Source organism: Mirounga leonina, unplaced genomic scaffold (assembly GCF_011800145.1).
Source record: "Mirounga leonina isolate KUSES-001 unplaced genomic scaffold, KU_Mleo_1.0 Mir_53, whole genome shotgun sequence".
Classification (NCBI taxonomy): Eukaryota; Metazoa; Chordata; class Mammalia; order Carnivora; family Phocidae; genus Mirounga; species Mirounga leonina.
The window spans coordinates 52,157,029-52,178,808 of record NW_023270807.1 but is presented as its reverse complement, the minus strand read 5'-3'; the positions used below and the strand labels follow the sequence as shown (position 1 = coordinate 52,178,808).

The following is a 21,780-nucleotide window of genomic DNA, read 5'->3' as shown; positions in this document are numbered from 1 at the left end:
TTCTCTTTGTGCATCACATTGCATTATCTGGTCTTCCCATTACAATTCTACTCTCCATTTCTTGCCTCATTTCTCCTACTTCAGCTTTTCCCAGTCTCCCTTGATAAAATATTCCCATTTCATCACCCATAAATTCAATACAATGCCTGTACTCACCACAATTTGTGGTTTTAGAACAATTTTAAGAAGTCTCAGCACATGAAGTATTTTAACACTGAGATAGCTTATCAGTTGATGTATTAGGCAACGCTAAATACACAGACATTATATTCCATCTAAAATTAATCTTATTAGAAATTTCATCTAAGAGCAGAGGCAGATTTACCATGAATCAAATAAACCTTAAGTCCTTGGGCCTCTAACTACCATCGTGCCTTCCTAAGGTCTTGGGAGGGGCCCCAAACTTTATATTACTAATATATTTTTCTTTTCTTAAAGGGCCTCCACCCTGTATAAGCTTCAGGTACCACAAAACCTAGATCTCTCCCTGCCAAGAAAGTATAGTTGATGATTAGACCACCATATTGCTTCTAATACATAGCTCCCCATATCAACCTTCTAAAATCATCCAATCTGATAATCTTTCTTTGTACTTTTGAACCCAAAGCTTGAAATTTCAGGCCTTAGACCTAGATATCTACTTCGGACCCATCTACTAGAAAAGAGATTTTTATTTTGTTTGCCATTTGTAATAGCTGACCTGAATCCTAGTCTGATTCTCAAAAGTGTATGGGCAGGTAATGATATGCTGAATGAGCATTAACAATATCAAATTAAAAAAAAAAAAACTTATCATTGCAGCAACACAAATAGACACAAATTAATTTATTATTAGACAAGAAATTAGGAAAAATAAGGTGATTAGTGAAAAAATCCAATTAAAGGAAAAATACTATAAAAGACAGCTTCGTAGATTTTAAGGTTAAGTCTGAAGAAACAGAAGAATGAAAACTGAAAGAGCAACTGTAAATAAAATTCTGTAAACTATTTTAGATTTACCCTATTAATATTTTAAAGGTGAAGATTTTTATGTTTGCATTTCAACTCAAGAGGTAACAACTTTGCACTAGTAATTGAGGTCAGCCTCTACTACAATCATTCATTTGAGAAAATAAAAGTTTTCATTAATTTTTTTTATGTAGAAATACGTAAAAATGAAATGACTGAGGATAGAGGACTTATAAAGCAGCATAATAAAAAGACCAATGTTCATTCTAAAAGAAAGGCAGTAAAAATCAGGTCTGATTGTAGGTTGTCAGTCTGAACTGCTAGGTCTCATTAAGATTTCCCTGAAGGGACAGAGCGTGCTACCTCCAGGTTTTCTCTCTCTGGGGGAGCCTGAAAGAAGGTGACAGAAAATCAGATCCAACAATCAAAATGTCAGAGGTGCCTGATTCTGCCGCTCTCATGCTGGGCACATAGTAGGCACTCAATAGGCTTTTGGATGATGGATTGGCCCAGCTATATTAAGTTAAACATTCAAAGAACAAGGCTAGAATTAAGAATAAGCTTTGACATAAAGACTTCCATTATAAGGATCTTCTAAAGACATTAAGGTTTTTGTCTTGTTGTTTTAAATCCGATGCTTGTCTATATCTTAGCTTGTATGCTACAAATGTGGTCCCCTATTTTATGATTCTGAAAAACATGTCTTTTTAGCCTCTGCAAATGCTGATCAGCTCTACAGGAATTTGTTTAATTCTTTAAATATAATTCAATAGTGGAACATATTTTTGCTGTTATTCTAAGCCATTTTCAAGAATTATTTATGAAATTCAGTTTCCTTCTCCGTGAATTCCAAAGCACATGTGTATGCACTTGTGTTTATTTATGAGAATGTGAGTGTGAGAGCAAAAAATTAAGAGCAAGAGGGACTTTTCAACTGTTTTTAGAAATTTGTAGTATCATATATTTCAATTTATGTTTTTCATTTCAGCATACGATGGGTTCAGTAATAGTTAAAAATAAGTAGTAGGTGTTTTCTAAAATCTCACAAGTGTGATATTCTCACTATATCCATATACAAAACAAAAATGAGATACAAAGAGGATAAGTTGTTCATATTTAAAATGTGATAAATCTATCCTGTTATTGTTATTTTGTTGGCATAGCTGTAAGGCTAGATAATACAACAACCAATAAAGAATGCAAAAAAAATCTAGAATTTTTCATTACTATAGCTTCTTTTGTCAGAATCATTTATTTTGTTTTTTGACCCCATTCAAAACATGAACCAGTGAACTTCTATTTTTTATAATATAGCAGACCTGACACTCTGAAAGATGGTCTGGAGTTAACAGCTACATACTGAATAAACAGTTAAGCAAAGTAGGAAGGGAAAAATGAAGGGGGGAGAAATCGGAAGGGGAGACGAACCATGAGAGACGATGAACTCTGAGAAACAAACTGAGGGTTCTAGAGGGAGGGGGTTGGGGGGTTGGGTTAGCCCAGTGATGGGTATTAAAGAGGGCACGTACTGCATGGAGCACTGGGTGCTATATGCAAACAATGAATCATGGAACACTACATCAAAAACTAATGATGTAATGTATGGTGATTAACGTAACATAATAAAATAAAAAAATGTAAAAAAAAAAAGAAAAATCTTTTTAATTTCTGCACTTATAAAAAATAGAAGTAAAATCAGGAAGTCTAGCAATTGGTCACACAGAGGACTGGCTTCACTAGGCAGGCTCTGCAGAACCCAGCAAACATCAGGCATGGGGAATAAGAGATATAGGCTAGATCTCTCTCATTTCCCTCCCCCCACACACAAAGTAGTGAGTTTTATAGGAAACTGCAAAGATCTAAGACCCCAGGGTCCATGCCATCAGTATAATTCTGTTAATATCAAATTTTCTGGAAAAGTTCAATCAACGTAATGTCGTATACAGCTGATGAGGATGCAGATTGCTACAACTACTTTGGTAAAAGTTTGTAATTACCTATTAACTTGAAAATTCACATGCTCTCATTATTTAGTCCTTATTCTGAATGTAAGAAGAACATTCACATATTCTTATTTAACTATCTGTTTATAGTCTATCAAAATTCTTGAATATATACACCAGGAGACGCAAAAGAAATATTGATAGCTGTTATTTTATAGAAAGATTAAAAAAATGGAAATACAAATATTCATCAATCATATAATGGATTATTAAATTGTGGTATGTACACAAGGAAAAACAACAAAATAATAAAATTTACTAAATGTACAGCATAAGTAGATCTCAAAAACATATTGAGTGAATGAACAGATCAAGTCACAAAGGACATATTTCATTCATATAGAAAGACAGATTGAACCCAACACTTTATCTTTAGCAAATGTTTAGTAAATGCACAGTTTAGGATAATGGTAACTTCTGGGGGAATCAAGAATGGGATATTTTGTGGGGCAGCACAGTAGGTTTCTAAGGTCCTTGCAAACATTTTATTGATTACTATGGAGGGTACTTATTTCACTATTTTTATTTAAATTGTACATTTTTAAAAAGATTTATATATTTGAGAGAAAAAGAGTGCATAGCGGAGGAACAGAGGGAGAGGGAAAGAGAATCTTAAGCAGACTCCATGCTGAGTACAGGGCCCTACATGGGGCTCAATCCCAGGACAATGAGATCATGACCTGAGCTGAAACCAAGAGTTGGATGCTTAACTGACACTTCACCCAGGTGCCCCTAAATTGTACATGTTTAAAAAATGTGTAGGGCACCTGGCTGGCTCAGTTGGTTAAGCGACTGCCTTCGGCTCAGGTCATGATCCTGGAGTCCCAGGATCGAGTCCCGCATCGGGCTCCCTGCTCAGCGGGGGGTCTGCTTCTCCCTCTGACCCTCCCCACTCTCATGCTCTCTCTATCTCATTCTCTCTCAAATAAATAAATAAAATAAAAAAAATGTGTAGATGTGCCATGTCATGGTGAAAATAAAAAAAAAAAGTCCATAAATCAAGGGGCACCTGGGTGACTCAGTCAGCTAAGCATCCAACTCTTGATTTCAGCTCAGGTCATGATCTCAGGGTTGTGAGATCAAGTCCCAAGTTGAGCTCTTTGCTGGGCATGGGGCCTGCTTAAGATTATCTTTCTTCTTAATCTACACCTCTTTCTTCCTCCCTGTCTCTAAAAAAAAAAAAAAAAAAAAAAAAAAAAAAAAGTCTGTAATCAAAAGATGAGAAGTGAAAGAAATATAAAGAAAAGTAGGATAGAGAAATATGCCAATGGTATGAGTGGAAGAAGGCCCACAAAATATTTTGTATATTATTGGCAAGTGTATTAGTGAAAGAAGAAACATAAATGAATGAATTAGTAAAAAGGGACTAATAAGACAGTAAGACAAAGAAACAAAAGGTTGTAAATAAGGAAAGTTAATTAGAAAATATTAAATATGAGAGTGGCTTTTATTTGAACCTGGTAGATGGAATGTGTCTTTGCATCCACTCATCCTTAAAAGCCCATTATACTGACATTAAGCAGAAGTCCCTAAAGACCAACAGAGAAGGAGGAGAGAAAGATGGATCTGTCTAGGCTCCTCTTTCTCTCTCCATAGATATATATAGAAAGATGAGAGAGAGAGAGAGACATGTTCAGAGAAATTAACATTCCTGTGGGAAGTAGACTAAATATGCTTTCATATACATGGCATCTTGAAACTTTGTCTCCTATAGGATGTTTCTCATGAAGATGGAAGATAATGTGGTCATGAAAAAGGAGAAAGGAAGGGAAGGAAACTGTTATCTAACAAATAGGAAAGATGAAAAGAATCCTCAGGATAGTGACAGAGATTCTAGGATTAGAACCAAGCCTGGAGAAAACCAGTACTTGACAGGAGTAGAATGTTGGAGGGTTGCTAAAGGATGAATGTAAATTTAACCTTCCAGTGAGTTGGAGGACAGGTTACTGATACAGAAGAAGAAAAGTAGGTAAGAAAACAAGAAAATATAATCACAGTACACTACATGTCTTAAGTTGAGTAATATTCACATAGTCATTATCAATAATTGAAAAAAATGCCCCCTAGTAAACTATATTAACGAACTGGCAAAGATGGAAGAAAGTGATACTGCTGTGTGAGGGGAGGTTAAAAGAAGGGTAGATTTTCCTATTTCACCTTCAGAAGGCTATAGATCCTAAATGGAGGACTATATAAAAACCTAATAATATAGTTACCCATACCTGGAGGGAGTGAATAGGATGGAATATCAGGAAACAGAAGAACAAGCATTTTATTTTTAGTAAAATAGTACAAACTTGTTGCTTCAATAAACTAGACATTAAAACAGGGAACCAGTGATGCATTAAAAAAATTGGTTTTCATTATAAATCTTATAGAATTCTTTGTTTTTTAAAAAAGGTGTTATGTCAAAGATAAACTCAAAAATGGATGAAAGACCTAAATGTGAGACAGGAATCCATCAAAATCCTAGAGGAGAACATAGGCAGTAACCTCTTTGACATTGGCCACGAAACTTCTTTCAAGACATGTCTCTAAAGGCAAGGGAAACAAAAGCAAAAATGAACTTTTGGGACTTCATCAAGATAAAAAACTTTGGCACAGCAAAGGAAACAATCAACAAAACTAAGAGGCAACCCATGGAATGGGAGAATATATTTGCATATGAAATTACAGAGAAAGGGCTGGTATCCAAGATCTATAAAGAACTTCTCAAACTCAACACCCAAAAAACAAATAATCCAGTCAATAAATGGGCAGAAGATATGAACAGACACTTCTCCAAAGAAGACGTACAAATGGCTAGCAGACACATGAAAAAATGTTCATCACTGGCCATCAGGGAAATACAAATCAAAACCACAATGAGATACCACCTCACACCAGTAAGAATGGCTAAAATTAACAAGACAGGAAACAGCAAATGTTGGTGAGGATGTGGAGAAAGGGGAACCCTATTACACTGTTGGTGGGAATGCAAGCTGGTACAGCCACTCTGGAAAACAGTATGGAGATTCCTCAAGACGTTAAAAATAGAGCTACTCTATGACCCAGCAATTGCACTACTAGGTATTTATCCCAAAGATACAGATGTAGTGAAAAGAAGGGCCATATGCACCCCAATGTTCATAGCAGCAATGTCCACAATAGCCAAACTGTGGAAGGAGCCAAGATGTCCTTCAACAGATGAATGAAGAAGATGTGGTTCATATATACAATGTAATATTACTTGGCCATCAGAAAGGATGAATACCCAACATTTGCATTGACATGGATGGCACTGGAGGGAATTACGCTAAGTGAAATAAGTCTAGCGGAGAAAGAAAATTATCATATGGTTTCACTCATATGTGCAACATAAGGAATAACATGGAAGGCCACAGGTGAAGGGAGAGAAAACTGAATGGGAAGAAATCAGAGAGGGAGACAAACCATGAGAGACTCTGGGCTCTGGGAAACAAACTGAGGGTTACAGAAGGAAGGGAGATGGGGGGGGCGGTAACCAGGTGATGGGTATTAAGGAGGGCAGGTGTTGTGATGAGCATTGGGTGTTAAACACAACTAATGAATCGTTGAATACTACATCAAAAACTAATGATGTATTATATGTTGGCTAATGGAACATAATAAAAAATTAAAAATAAATAAAAAATAAAAAGGTGTTATGTATAAAAGTGAGATAAAAACTAATTTAAGAGCAAAATGACAAGAGAGTGATAAAGAGGATAAACATAAAAAGTAGTGGAAGGAGAATCAAAACTTCCATGGCTGTGATTAGGGTATGGATAGTCCTCTTCCTCTAGCTCTGACGTTATTCTTTCTTATTTTTCTTTTTCCTTCTCTTGGACCCTCTTCCATACCCTTCTTTCCTGTTTATATAATTTTGATTTTCTAATTTTCTTTTTGTTTCTTTAATTATCTTTGCCTTGTTTTCTTTTTTCCATTCTCCTAATATCATAGGCTTTTATTTTTTTAAAAAAGTCAACACTTGAAACATGTTTCAATAACTCTCCCCAAATATTTTAATACCCTCGGATGTGCCTCTTTCATTAACATGGGTTCAGCGGTCCTCAATGGATTCTGAATAAGTATAATATGAGAAAAGTTATTAAAATCACCAGGGGAGGGATGCTTGGGTGGCTCAGTGGGTTAAGCATCTGCCTTCAGCTCAGGTCATGGTCCCGGGTCCTAGGATTGAGCCCCACATTGGGCTCCCTGCTCAGCAGGAAGTCTGCTCCTCACTCTCCCTCTGCCGTTCCCCCTGCTTGTGCTCTCCTCTCTCACTCTCCCTGTCCCTCTGGCAAATAAATAAATAAAATCTTAAAAAAAAATCACCAGGGGAATATTTTCAAATTATATATACCCTTAGCTTCCCATTTGGACAATAATCCCTAGAGTCTCTAATTTGATAAGTATCTACAGATAGTTATAATAGTGTTTTAGAAGATGTCTCAATATGGACTATTTTAGGTTTTATCCTTTTATTAAATTAAACTTTATGTTCAAAATATCAAATGCTCTCAGCAGCATGATTGAGAATCCTTTGGACAACAGGGACTAAAATGTTCCTCAGTCAGTAACCCAATAATGGGATCTATAAGTTCCTTTCTATTATTGAAACACATAACTTAAATCTTAACTGGAGTTTTGAATAATTTAGTTCACAGAAAGCCATTTCAATAGCTATCTTTTTTGTGTAATGACATCACAGATTTATCCCATACACTTTTAACCATAACAACATGTTTAAAATAAGAATAATTAATAATTTTAATAAGATAGACCAAAACTCTAATTTGATAAAAATTAATTAAAATGAAAAATTATACCAAATCATAATGTAAAGTACTTTATTTTCAATAAAATACATAATCTGAAAGAAACAATAAGCTCAAATTGTTTTTTTACTATTTACCAATATGTTCTATAATTTCAAAACTTCATTTGCTGCATATGAGGATTATTGTGTGAAATGTTATCTTTGTTTATCATTTGGCAAGTTCATATACATATATTAAGACCCCCTTCTGCAAAAAGGCCTTCCCAGTCCCCCAGATGTATTTAGTTTCTCTCCACTGTTTATAATTACAGCACATTTTAAACTTTTTATCAACAGTGTAATAATTTTTTACAAGTTTGAAATGTATACCAGTATAATAAGACTCTTGAGGATGATGACCTTACTTTGTGGGTTTTTTTTTTTTTTTGTATCTCTGGAATTTGGAAAATCAATATGTTATATTTTTCACATTTTATGGAAGTATTTTTTCGGCAGATGAAATTAGAATGGTATTATGTACCCTCATATACACATGACTCATAATCACTAATACCTATAAATGTACATTTCAGTATGTATCTGTAAAAGACAAGACCAGAATACTATTTTCACACCTAAAGAAGTTTACAATATTTCTTAAATATCAAAAACCAAATTAGTACCCAAATGCCCTCAACTGTCTTTTTTTTTTAATGTATACCTACAAGTTGGGTGCTTGAGCCAGCTCATTCCACTTGTTTTTGTATTTTCAATAATTTTGTGAGCCCAGTGTTACAGTTATTATTAACAGATTATATAACCACACAATTAAATATATTATATTAAAATTTTAAGGCAAGAAATACTAAAAACCTTACTTTCTAATTATCTTATTACCTTTTTCTAACACCTATAATCTTGAGATTTACATCTATGGTATCTGTATGGTGAAAACATAATATGCTATTGTACAATGGTGCATCTTTTCTCAACTCTGTCTTCAGTGATGCCATGTTAGTAGCCTTAAATTAACCACAGTGAAAATAAAATACATGTGTTCCTGTTTCTAGCTGTGTGCCTTGAAAAATCGAGAAACAATGAACAACTCAACTATAATGAGAAACTAGTGTCCAGATTGTGATCTGTAATAACAGTTCATTAATAAGAATGAAAGCTCGGGGCGCCTGGGTGGCTCAATTGGTTAAGCGACTGCCTTCGGTTCAGGTCATGATCCTAGAGTCCCTGGATGGAGTCCCGCATCGGTCTCCCTGCTCGGCGGGGGGTCTGCTTCTCCCTCTGACCCTCCCCCCTCTCATGTGCTCTCTCTCTCTCATTCTCTCTCTCAAATAAAATCTAAAAAAAAAAAAAAAAAAAAGAATGAAAGCTCCTTGGAAAATACCTGATTCCAGATCTGGAATAGAATATGTGTAGGATGAGCCTGAAACATCTTATCATACAAAATAAAATGGAAGCTATTATTACCAGTGGGCTTATATTAAACATAACAAAACAAACTTTAACAGACTACTGCAGTCAGAGATGGGACAATACGAGCATCAAAAATAATAACTGCCATAGATTGAAAGAAGAAGATCAAATATGCTAACATCTTTGGATTAATAATCATCATAAAAATATATATTTATCCCCTTTATTACATGCTTGGTAACCAATTGCTATTCTGAATAATTGGGATGAGAACAAGTCAAAGATTTATTCTGTATTTCCTATTTGAACTATACTTCATGATACCTAGAATAGTGTAAAGAATTCCAGATAATGAATGAGGAAGATGTGATAGAATTGAAATATCACCATTATTCCACCATTAAAGAAATGATGGAAATAGACAATCATCACTGATGGCAGTTAAAGTGCTTAGGTGAGAGGCTAACAGCAAATTTTATATGGATGGATCAAAATGAGAGCATCTAGACATGCTGATCAAAATTAACCTCACAAAAAGGAGATATGGTCAGACATCACGTGTCTCTTATAAAGATGCTCTAAGAAGTACAGAACACCTTTCTGTTATCCTTGTCAAACTGTACAGTATTAAAGATGTGTAAGAGGATGTGAAAATAACTAAATGGAATTTGAAAAATTATTGTCTAAAATTTAATGAAATCACATTTTTCACTTGAAGAGGAACAGTTGGGACATTTTATAATGCTAAAACATTTTTAAAAACCTATTTCTTTAGAAAGTCTAATATTTTTCCTAAGTGACTCTCAAGGCAGTAGTGAAAAATTTTAAAGCTCACAGTATGCAGTTGCAACATTTTGAAAATTAGCTCCTTGTTATTAAATAACTCTTTGAGAACTCTTTGGCAGTGAGGCTTATTAATTGATTATAAATTATATTTTAAAACCCTTTGCAGAGGGTGCCTGGGTGGCTCAGATAGTTAAGTGTCTGCCTTCGGCTCAGGTCATGATCCCAGGGTCCTGGGATCGAATTCAGCATCAGGCTCCCTGCTCCTTGGGAGCCTGCTTCTCCCTCTGCCTCTCTCTCTCTCTGTCTCTCATGAATAAATAAAAATAAAAAAAAAAAAAACCTTTGAAGAGAAGATGCATGATAATTGTTAATATCTCACTTGCTCTGCTATAATCTTATTAATTTATATTATTTCAAACATGAAATATTTATTATAAAGATATAAAACATGTTCAATCTATGAAGAATCTAAGGCTTAAGATAAAAATCATTGTAAATAAAACTCTGCCTAAAGATATATAAAAGTCTTTATCTTTATCTATCTCCTTTTCCCCTTCATGCACACGTTTGGATGCACAAATGTGCATCTGTCTATATCTGTCTACCTATGTTTCTATCCATCTATTTATCTATCTGACTTTCCTTTGGTTAAAAGATCAAACAAATTTTGCTTTTGAATTTTATTGAATTTCACAAAGTTATATTTTATAAATTTAATTATTTCTTATAGGTGAACACAATAACAAATTTCATGTCCACACTGTCATATGTGTATATTATTAGTAGATGAATAAAAATAATCCATTGGTCAATACAGTTGTTTACATAGTAACTGACAGGGCAAACTTTGTAAAACTCTACTTGGTGAGCGGCTCCATTTCCTGTATGTGGTAGAAAATAGCTGGCTAGCAGAATTAACTTGCTGCCTACTTGAGGCAGTTATTTTGGGGGCTATAAAGAGATGGGAGGGATAAACTACATGAATGAAAAGAATTAATGACAACATTACTGGTCAATACAAAGATATCCCCCAGCATCACTGGCATGGTGAATTAAAAATATATATAGCCCCTGCCATAGCAAAGCTAATGGTGCAGAGCTTTATAAAGAAGCCGCCACCTTAGGTGGTGGTATTTATACAGTCTCTACCTAGAGTGTTCAGTTTTTCCTTTAGAATGCATTGATTAGCTAGAAATGCCTTGATTGAAGGAAAGGAGACTTTACCCTTCATAATGAATAGGCCTCACGTTGTTGCTCTAATGTTCTAAGTCTTCGGTTTATCTTTGTTTCTAGCAGTGTGACTCTAAATCAAGATTAAAAAGCAACTCAACATGAGGTAAAATAAAAAGGAGGTCATTTAATCACCCTGTTAGTTTCAACTGATTATTGATTCTTAGAGGCGATGTCTAATTCTGCCAGAAAATCCATTTCAGTAATGATTACTGCCTCAGTTTTATCCATGATACTGGAGGTTATTAAAAGTGGGAATCTCAAAGGAAGTATACAACCTTAGGCCATTAAATCATATTTGATATTTTTTATCACAACTCTGTCCTTTAACCTACAACAGAATCAGAGTACTCATTTAGAAATATGTGCTTTATCACAATTCTAATTATTATATATACAATCCTTTAGGAAACAAGCACATTGAAATACCTGATAGATAAATATCAAACAATATTGGGCATATTGAATGTCTTATTGTTTCTTATTATCACAAATACACAGCACTCAAGTATTGTGCCTAAAAATCTGGCATTATTCTATTGTCGTTTGTTCACTCAAATTATTTTAGAGTCATGCCCAAAATGCTATTAGAATCACAGATTTGCTAGATATAGTGAATAGAAATATCCAAATACAGTTCAAAAAGATAAATACAGATGAGATATGTGTCTCTAACACAGATAAGTAAAGCTAGGATGATACTTTATTTTAGGTTTGTTACGGGCGGTGTGCCACCAAATCAGAGATTTGCTTCTTTGAGTATGTCTCTATTTGTAGTTGTTTAGTGAAATTTAGCAGAATAAGAGAGGAGGACATATATGGAGCCTAATCTAAAAAGTAATGTTTCAAGTCTGAATTTATTATTTAAACTTCTACTAAACAATAACCTAGAATAGACCTAATGAGTGTCAGGAACCTCATGCAATGGGAATGAAGAAAGGAGAGAGATTTGAGAGCGGAATTGTTAAATATTTGGTAGCAAGTGAATGTTGAACATAAGATAAATAGAGTAATCCAACATGACTGCTATATTTATGAAATAAGCAACTAGATGATATCTCAAATAAGATAAAATATAGGAGGAGTAATTGGTAGGGGAGATTATGAGCTCAGTTTTGAAGGACGTTAATATGAATTTGAAGTTTTTATTTATGAGGCCATGAAAATATAACTCTAATATTCACAAAATAGGTGTAGCGTGGAATTAGAGTTTGTGAATCTCAGTGTACTCATCATCATGACAGTGAATGGGCTTTTGAGGAAAAAAGTAATAAAGTAAGCAGATAAAGGGGTAGTACAGAAATTATTTTTCAGTTGTATACTTCATTTGAGTTGTGTCTTTAAGCTACAAAATATCAAATTTTGTTTAAATCAGAGTTTAATCACATTATACTAAAGATGGGACCCTTCCATTATAATTATAAAAAGCAGATAAACATCATAAAATAAGAAAAGCCAATTTATATCATGTTACCAAATATAGGTGTTTTTACACTAATTTGCAGACTAGAAAACAATCATATAAAACTGCAAAAGGCACTGTCAAATGTTGCTATTAAGTTTTTATTCACTTGGTTGTATAACCCGATTTCATGGTGGTTACACTGTAGTCAAGAAAGACAGATCAATAACAAAATAAATAAATAAAATATTGTAAAGTAAATAGTGTTATCTGAAATGAAAAAAGCAGGAAGGTGAGGATATATGGATATGAGAATACTATTTTACTTTATTTTATTTTATTTTTTTAAAGGTTTTATTTATTTATTTGACAGAGAGAGACACAGCGAGAGAGGGAACACAAGCAGGGGGAGTGGGAGAGGGAGAAGCAGGCCTCCCGCCGAGCAGGGAGCCCGATGCGGGGCTTGATCCCAGGACCCTGGGATCATGACCTGAGCCGAAGGCAGACGCTTAATGACTGAGCCACCCAGACGCCCCGAGAATACTACTATTTTAAATAGAATGATCAGGGACAACCTCATTGAGAATGGAATCTTTGAGATGGGAACATTTTGCTATCATGTTAATAACATAAAAATGAAATGGCAGTCTAGGTAGATCAGATTTATCCAAGTTATAAATCAATGAAGTCTTGCTGAATGATAGGTCTATCTATACACAAACTTCAGCTTTGTTTTCATTTTTCTACTGAAATTACAGAGAAGACATTCTGAAAGATTATACATATGTGTTTATGTATGCATATATATATATACATAGAGCTATATTTATATTCATATCTATATATGTATACAAGTTATTTTATTTTAATCTTCACTGCTTGATTTCTTCTTCTCAACACTGAAACGATCACTAAAATTGACAAAACCCTAGCAATACTGACAAAAAAAATAAAAGAGCAGATACAAATTACCAATATTAGAGTTGAAATAGGAGGCATCACTACAGACATGGAAGACCTCAAAAAGAGAACAAAATAATACTATAAACAGTTTTACATGCATTAATTTGAAAACTTAGATCAAATGAACCAATTCCTCAAAAACACAAACTACTACAACTTGTACAATATGAAACAGAGAACTGAATAGTTCTATAACTAACAAGGAAACTGAATTCATAACCTTAAAACTCCCTAAAAGAAATTGCCAAGCCAAGATGGTTTCACTGGCAAATTCTACCAAAATTAAAATAAGAATTAACACCAATTCTACACAATCTCTTACATAAAATATACAAAAATATTATGTAAAATATATAAAATGTACATAAAAGTGGATCACAAACATAAAAGTAAAATGTGAAACTATAAAATTTTTAGAAAGAAACAGTAGAAAATCTGGATCTAGGACTAGGCAAAGCATACTTTAATTTGACACAGAAACACAACCCATAAACATTTCTAAAGGTGATAAATTGGACTTTATCAAAATTCAAAACTTTATTCTGTGAAAGATCCTATTAAAAATGAAAAATAGCCTACACTCTGGGAAAAAATATTTTTAAATCACAGACTGATAAAGAACTTGTGTGTAGAATATTTAAAGAACTCTCAAAACACAACTGTAAAACAACAACAACAATGAAATTAGAACATGGAAAAGAAATGTATGAGCAAAAAGGAAATATATTCCTCACCAAAGAGGAAATATAGATAGCAAATAAACACATGAAAAGATCAACATCTTTAATCATTAGAGAAATGCAAAATCAAGTCATACTGAAATATCACTACATGCCCACCTGAATAGCTATTAAAAAAAAAAAAAAGTTGACAACACCAAATGCTGGTAATGCTGCAGAAAAACTGGATCACTCATTCTTTATTGATATAATGATATAAATGTAAAATTTATACATTTATGATATAAATGTAAAATGGTAAAGCCCGTTTGGAAAAACAGTGTTGAAGTTTCTTATAAAACTACACATGCAACCACCATATGATCTGACAATTGTATTCTTGGGCTTATATCCCAGATAAATAAAAAGTTATGCTAACACAATATCCTCTAGATAAATGTCCATATCCATTTTATTTAAAATAGTCTACATCTGAAACAACCCAGATGTTCTTCATGAGATGAATGGTTAAGCTAATGGTGGTACATTCATATCATGGACTACCACCAGTCCATAATAAAAAGGATCAAACTATTGATAAACATAAGAACCTAGAAGAATATCCAAGGAATTATTTTGAATGAAAAAGATCATCACAAAAGGTTACATGCTATGTTATTATATTTATAAAACTGTTTCCCAATGACAAAATAATAGAAATGAAAAATGATCTGTGGTTCTAGGAGTTAAGATGGAGTGGGGTGTGAGAGAAGTGGGCATGGTTATAAAAGGGTTATATGAGGGACCTTTATTCACTTGTGCATTTCAAGTGCATTAATTTCTAAAAGTTATTTATTTGACATAGAATGCCAATTTGAAAATTGTTACAAAAGTTTAAAATAATTTCACTTTATTAAATTGTGTGGGAGAGTAAATTTTTCTATATCCTGTACATTATTTGTGTACAAAGTGAATTTAAAACATTCCCTGAGTGAGGGAATATTTTCTAAGTTGTTCTCAGGCATGGGTAGCTATATGTAAATCAATTTAGAATCCACAACTTGCTTATTGTGTCTCCTAAAATCTAATACACCATCTTAAGAGTCCTGAAGAGAGTATATTCAAGTCCCCAGATGAATGTGAGGCAGACTTGTAAACTGCCTGAAAATTGACATCATTTCTTAAGTCACACACTTAATCCAATGGAAAAAGGTGAAAAACTTACTGGCTCAGGGTGTTTAAGCATACCCCCTGAAAGATCAGTGTTAATCATTAATCTATGCTGACCTAGGGGTGAACACTAGGAAACTAACCTTAAAAGTGAAAACAAGGAAAATAAATTGAGTATGGGCATGGGAGGCTGTATGCCATGGGAAATGTAGATTTCACAGAATCAGTCCAGCAAATTCACTGAACAAATAAACAAATGAACAAAAAGAGCAATAACAACAATCCCTGAGAAGTGAGGAATAAGAATCCCAAGTTGCTACAATATATCATATAAAATGTTCAGTTTTCAACAAAATATTATATGATATGCAAGGGAAGGGGAAAGAATGACTCATACATAGGAAAGACGCAGTCAACAGAAAATGCCTTTGAGTAGTCCAGATGTTCAAATTAGCAGACAAAGATTTCAAAGCAGTCATTATATGTAGTCATAGAACCAAAAGAAACACTTTTTAAATAATAAAATAATTAAAATTTCATCAAGTTGAGACTATTAATAAAGAGATAGAAATTATGAAAAGGAACACAAATAGAAATTCTGGATTTGAAAAGTTAACAATAAATGAAATGAAATTTCACCCCAGGACTTAATAGGACATGTGAGGTAGCAAAGGAAATAATCAATAATCAATGACCTTGAAGACAGATCAATAGAGTTCATACAATTTGAAAAAGAGAGAATGAAGAAAATTGAACAGAGCCTAAGGGACACATGGTACACCATTATGTGCATCAATGTATACTTACTGGTAATACCAGAAGAGAGGAGAGGGAGAATGGGGAAGAAAATAAATATTTAAAAAAGTAATAATTGAAAACTTCCCAAGTTTGCCACCAAAAAATCAATCTATACATCCAAAAAAGTAAAAAATCTCAAAGCAGGATAGAAAAAAAGACCCATAAACAGACACACCATAATTAAATTGTTGAAAACCAAAGAAATAGAGATTACCTTGGAAGAAGCAAGAAAAAAGCAACTAAAATCAGGAGGCAATAGATGCCATACTGGGAGCGTTCTAAGACAAAAACATGTTATCTAAGAATTCTCTATCCAGCAAAATTCTCCTTTAAAAGTGAAGAGTAAATAAAGACATTCTTAGATGAACAAAACCTGTGAATTTTTTGTTGGTAGACATGTTTTATAAGAAATACTAAAGGAAGTTCTTCAGGCTGGAAAAAGTGACCCCAAATAGTAATTCTAATGTACTTGAATAACAAAGAAATTCAATGTCTTGAAATTTGTTGCTTAATATATTTTGTTGGCTTATGATTTTTTTTTTTTTCTGATTTTCTCTCCTGGCCAAAAGTGTAGAGAGCTCTTTTAAAGATTGTGAAGATTTTGGTTACACATTCAAAGTGAGAGCAGACAGCACGTGTGCGTGTGTGCATGTGTGTGTGTGTGTGTATGCATTATGTTAAGCAGCCATCTCAATTTGCCTAGGAACAAGGGATTTCCTGAGATGTAGAAATTTTAATATAAAAACCAGGATGGTCACAGACAGGGAGAGTTGGTCATTTCAGATTTTATGTATGCGTGTGTGTGTGTGTGTTTGTGTGTGTGATTCAGCTACTTTTAGTGAGTTCCATTAAGATGAATGTTGTACATGTATCCATCCAAATTCATGTGTATATGCCTTTGTGAACTGGAATTTCTAAGAAATTTGATAAGACTTTCTGTGCCTTTATTAAATTCAATCAAATTTAACAAATATGTAATAAGTGAGAGTGATAAAATTGATACTTTCATGTCTTCTCCTTACATCTTTGGCATTTAAATGAGTTGTGGTAAATTGAAAAAAAAAATCTTCTTTGACCTGTCTGATTCATACAAACTCTTCCTAAATGATGGTTAAATAACGTTTGCAGTGTCATAAATTTAGTCAAATCCATTATCTGTAACCAAGGTGATCAAAGGACTCAAGTCTTAGTCTAAATTTAATAATTTATTTGAAAATGTATTTTTTGTTAGAAAGTACAATCATGATACAAAAATATAAAATGGCTATTTTATTTTTTAACTTTTATCTGACAGAAGTAGAATCTTATGAGACTAACAGATGTGTTAGATCTAATTTAAAGTGATCATTGCACAAGAGTTCATAATTTATAGAGAATCCTGAAATACTATTCCCTATTTCTAAGGTAGCTATCAGGCTCAGAATTAATCAGAATAGTATTTGTTTGTTCATGTCTGATCCTATTGGACTTTACATTTCCAGTATATTTTACAAAAAAATGCTATTGACCCTATGAGGGAGAAAAAAAAATCTTAGCTAACAAATGGAATGCATTAATGCTAGCCAATACCATGGTATATGATTAAGTGGGACAATTACCAAGCACCTGACTCAAAGCTGGCAGATCATTTCACATTGTCAGTTAATTCACTGTCAGCCTTACCTCCTCTTAATCCTTGTCTAGCTCAGTTTTAAGCTGTTGATCCATTGCAGTGATGAGACATTTCATACTTTATTAAAAATTCCACTAACACACTGGATATTTAATCTCCCCTGTTTTGTTAGAAATCCATTTCTTAAATGTTAATAAGGACTGCATACACTGGAATTTTCAAAAAATGCTACTTGCCATAATGCATTATTTCTTCATGTTCTCTTTCATTTAAATACCAAATCTTTCACAATTCTAGCTACCCCATTTAGAAGGAAGACTTACTATGTTAATTATTTCAGGGGCTTTTTGGAAAAGGTTCCACAATTTAAAATTATTGAAAATTTTTTTATCTGCTCAACTCACCAAATCTATTAAATATTATTGAAGATTTTTTAAAAAGGAAGGAAATACATTTTGACTATTAAACACACCTCGATATTCTTATCCTATTTGGTGAAATCTTAAAATGAAGAAAGAAGTTAAAGACGGCTGAATAGGAAAGAGGCGGCAGAACAAGAGAACACATACAGTGGAATATGACAGACTAATTCTCCTCCAATGTACCAAAGAGAAATTAAGTTTAATAACACCAATATTTTATGCAATATTATTTTTACATTATGGTTAATGACTTGTTCATAGAAGGAGGCAGTGGTAACTAGAATGATGTGCATGCATGTAACTCAGCAAAGTTTATCTTATATATCTAGGGAAAGCACCATTGCACCTGTATCCACTTGCTTGACACACAGGTGTTACAGTCTGTATTTACAAGACTGTCTGCCAGCCAGAAGACCATTTGTTGTGAAGGGTATAAGCCATTGTGATTACAGGCACATAAAATCGAAAGAAAGCCGCTCCCTAATCTTCCTCACTTCCATCTGTTTGGTTGCTACTTCTCAGGTGTAATTTAGACAGGCAGATGTGCAATCTGGGAATCCATCCAAATTCACTTTATTTACTTCCTTTTTAAGGAAAGGGGAACATTCAATATTGTCTTCAGAAAACAATTCTATCTCTACTAGAGTTCTCTCCAGTCTGTGGTTATATTTTATTCTCTGGTCATAATGTGGAAGAAGTGTGGGTCCTGAGGCTTTGACATTGATTCCCTATTTCTTCTGCCTCTTTTGTCACATCAGACAGTGTTATTCTCTGGCAGGAGGCTCTAGCACTTCCTCCAGAGGAACTTCTTCCATTATGATTGTGGGTCTCTGACTGATGGCAGAGGGCTATAGGAAATCTACATAAAATTCCCTATCAAAACCCCCTCTGCTAACCTGTGAAGGTAGCAAAATCCTTTGCATAATTGACATAATGGTAAGGATTAGGGCTCTTTTAGTAACCAGATGCAAGTGAATATCCAGAATACTTGAAGAACAGAATAGTCAATCATTAAAATCCTCATTGTGAGGGGCAGATAAAAGAGAGAGTAGAAACAGATTAACTCTTCAATTACTTAGAGTAACTGAAGACCAACAGTATCAGCCAAAATAGGCCAGGTTATGCTATGGTAACTAAATTACCCCTGAGATCCTGGCTACTCAAAAAGACAAATGTTTCAGCTTAGAACTATGCATCTGTCCTTACAATGAAATGGTCAGAACAATCATATGACCTCAGTTAGCAGCAAGTTGGAAACAAAGTGTAATTTTCATGAAAAGAGAGGCAAACCAAATATGCACAGATGTTAACAGTCTTTGCCACTGACCACATTATTGACTATTAATCTGTAAGTTGACTGATTCTTTCAGTTCTCTATTGTTTCCCATTAGTCATCAGTCCTGTGAAGCAAAAAATTAAAAAATAAAAAAGTTCATGTTGTTCTTATTTTTTCATATGTACCCCTTTCAAAATTAGATATGCTTTCCCTAGTTGCTAGAACCTTAGGTGAACCCCAGAGCAGAGCTACTGTCCCTCCACCTAGAAAACGCATTTAGATATATAGAAATAGTGGGCAAATATTGTTACCTCCCTTATGAAATATTTAATTTTATTTTCAAAGGACATTTGCCATCACTGACTTAGTGATGCCTGACTTACTGAAAATAATGGCAGGGCCATGTTTGGAGAGGTCAATTGGATGCAGGAAAATGTGGTAGCAGATGGTGACATAGTGTGTGGGAGATAGGGTGGTGTGAGGGGAAATACACAAATAGAAATAAAAAGATTAACTATAGGTGACAGCTGCTGGTGAGGGAGTTGACAGATTTTTTTTTTTTTCTGGTGCCCAAGGTTTTCACCACACTTGTTTTAGAATTAGAAAATGTGAAACCAGCGTTGGCACTTTTGATCTGTTTTGGCATCACCCAGAGGTCTTACATTACTGTCATCAATATAACAAGCCAAGAATTGATTCTTTGAAATAACTGACGATACCAAAGAACTACTGACAACCAAGTGCTCTTGTCCCCTTTGCTCTCATCTTACTAAATAATTATTAAAGAAAAAACACATATATCAACAGGAAGGAAGCAACTGTCAAAAGTTTTATGTTTCATTGAATTGTATTAAATCTTATTATTGTAATAACCTATTATTATAGATACCACGAAGAAGCTTGTAATGACTCAGAATTGACATCATTTGACAGCAACAATATAATTCATTGGCTTACTATTCATAAATCATCTCAGAACAGTGCACATAACGGGCACATGTGTAAATATACACATTAAAAAATGTTTGTTGGTTAAGTCAGCATTATCTTTTTAGATCATAAGCAACTACATGTTTCTACCAGATCAAATTCAAAGGCATTTTTTAATCAATATTTGTTGATTATGGTGAAATTCTAAAATTTTTGGAAAATAAAATTGGACACACAAGATTACATAAATTAAAAAAGCTTCAGTATGTATATGTAATGTGGAGAGGACAAGTAACACCTCCCAGAAGAAAAGCATAAAGGGAACATAAGCAGAATAAGATATCAACGAGAGTTGCAAAGATTTCAAGTTTTCTGTCCTTCCCCCTTTATTTTGATGTGATGTGTGGATCTCTCATAGAGAACAGGTTGAGCAGAGAGTTTTTTGGATTTCCCAGAAAAAAAGGAAAAATAAAGAGATGTGGCTTAAATAACTGATGATCAAATATTCATTGACAGAGATGAGAGATGCTTATTTGCTGGAAGACAGAAATTCCTGACCATTTCTACCACTCAGTAAAAACCCTGGCAAGCTGGGAAGCTTAGCAAATGAAAATAGGAAAAAAAATGTATAAAATGAGAGGGATTGTATGGAAAGTGATTGTGTTTTGTGGTTTGAGGTCCTAAAAATTCTCGGTATTACTTTATATTCTTATAATGTGTTCTTTCAAAAGACAATGACATTTTTGCTTCACTGTACCTTCATGGAAAAGTACACGTACTCTACGACACTGGGAAAACACAATAAACATCCAGCCCTATATTTTGATCTTAATTACAATAAATTAGGTGACTAAAAAGTTGTGTGGATAGAAGTGCTTGAGATCAATGGATTCAATTATCCTCAGTGACCATGCCATGTCCTGGAGGTAATCTAAATGCTACAGAGTGTGGCTGGATTAGAGAGGTGTGAAAACATATTTAATCCTTCAGTATAATGTTCATGTTTATTGTTTTTCAGCAACTAACTCACTGTTCTATGTCTGCTTTATTCAGTGAAGTGTACACTGGAGAGAAGTTAGGCCATCAGTAAAGTAGAGGCTATATTTCAGCAATATTTTTCTTAGAAACATTATGACCCAAACAATCACTTTTGTAATCATGGCACTTCAAAGTCAATACAATCTCTTTTATGGCTTTCTATTTTCCACAGATAGCCCCTTTTGGATGATTGTGTTTTATATGTAGTTAATCTGGCAGGGTACCCCTGAATGCACCATTGCAACAAAGATACATCTTTTCCTTAAGAACCAGCAGATTACATATCCACTCACTGGACCAGACAAACTTACACCTGAGTTTTTAAAGATTAAACATTATGCATATATTAGAGATAT

The 21,780-nt window shown here is 33.8% G+C and overlaps 1 pseudogene; it reads left to right on the top strand.

Moving 5' to 3' along the window:
* The first annotated feature begins 2,881 nt into the window (after window positions 1-2,881).
* Window positions 2,882-21,780, top strand: part of LOC118001102 — a 54,820-nt pseudogene continuing 35,921 nt past the window's right edge.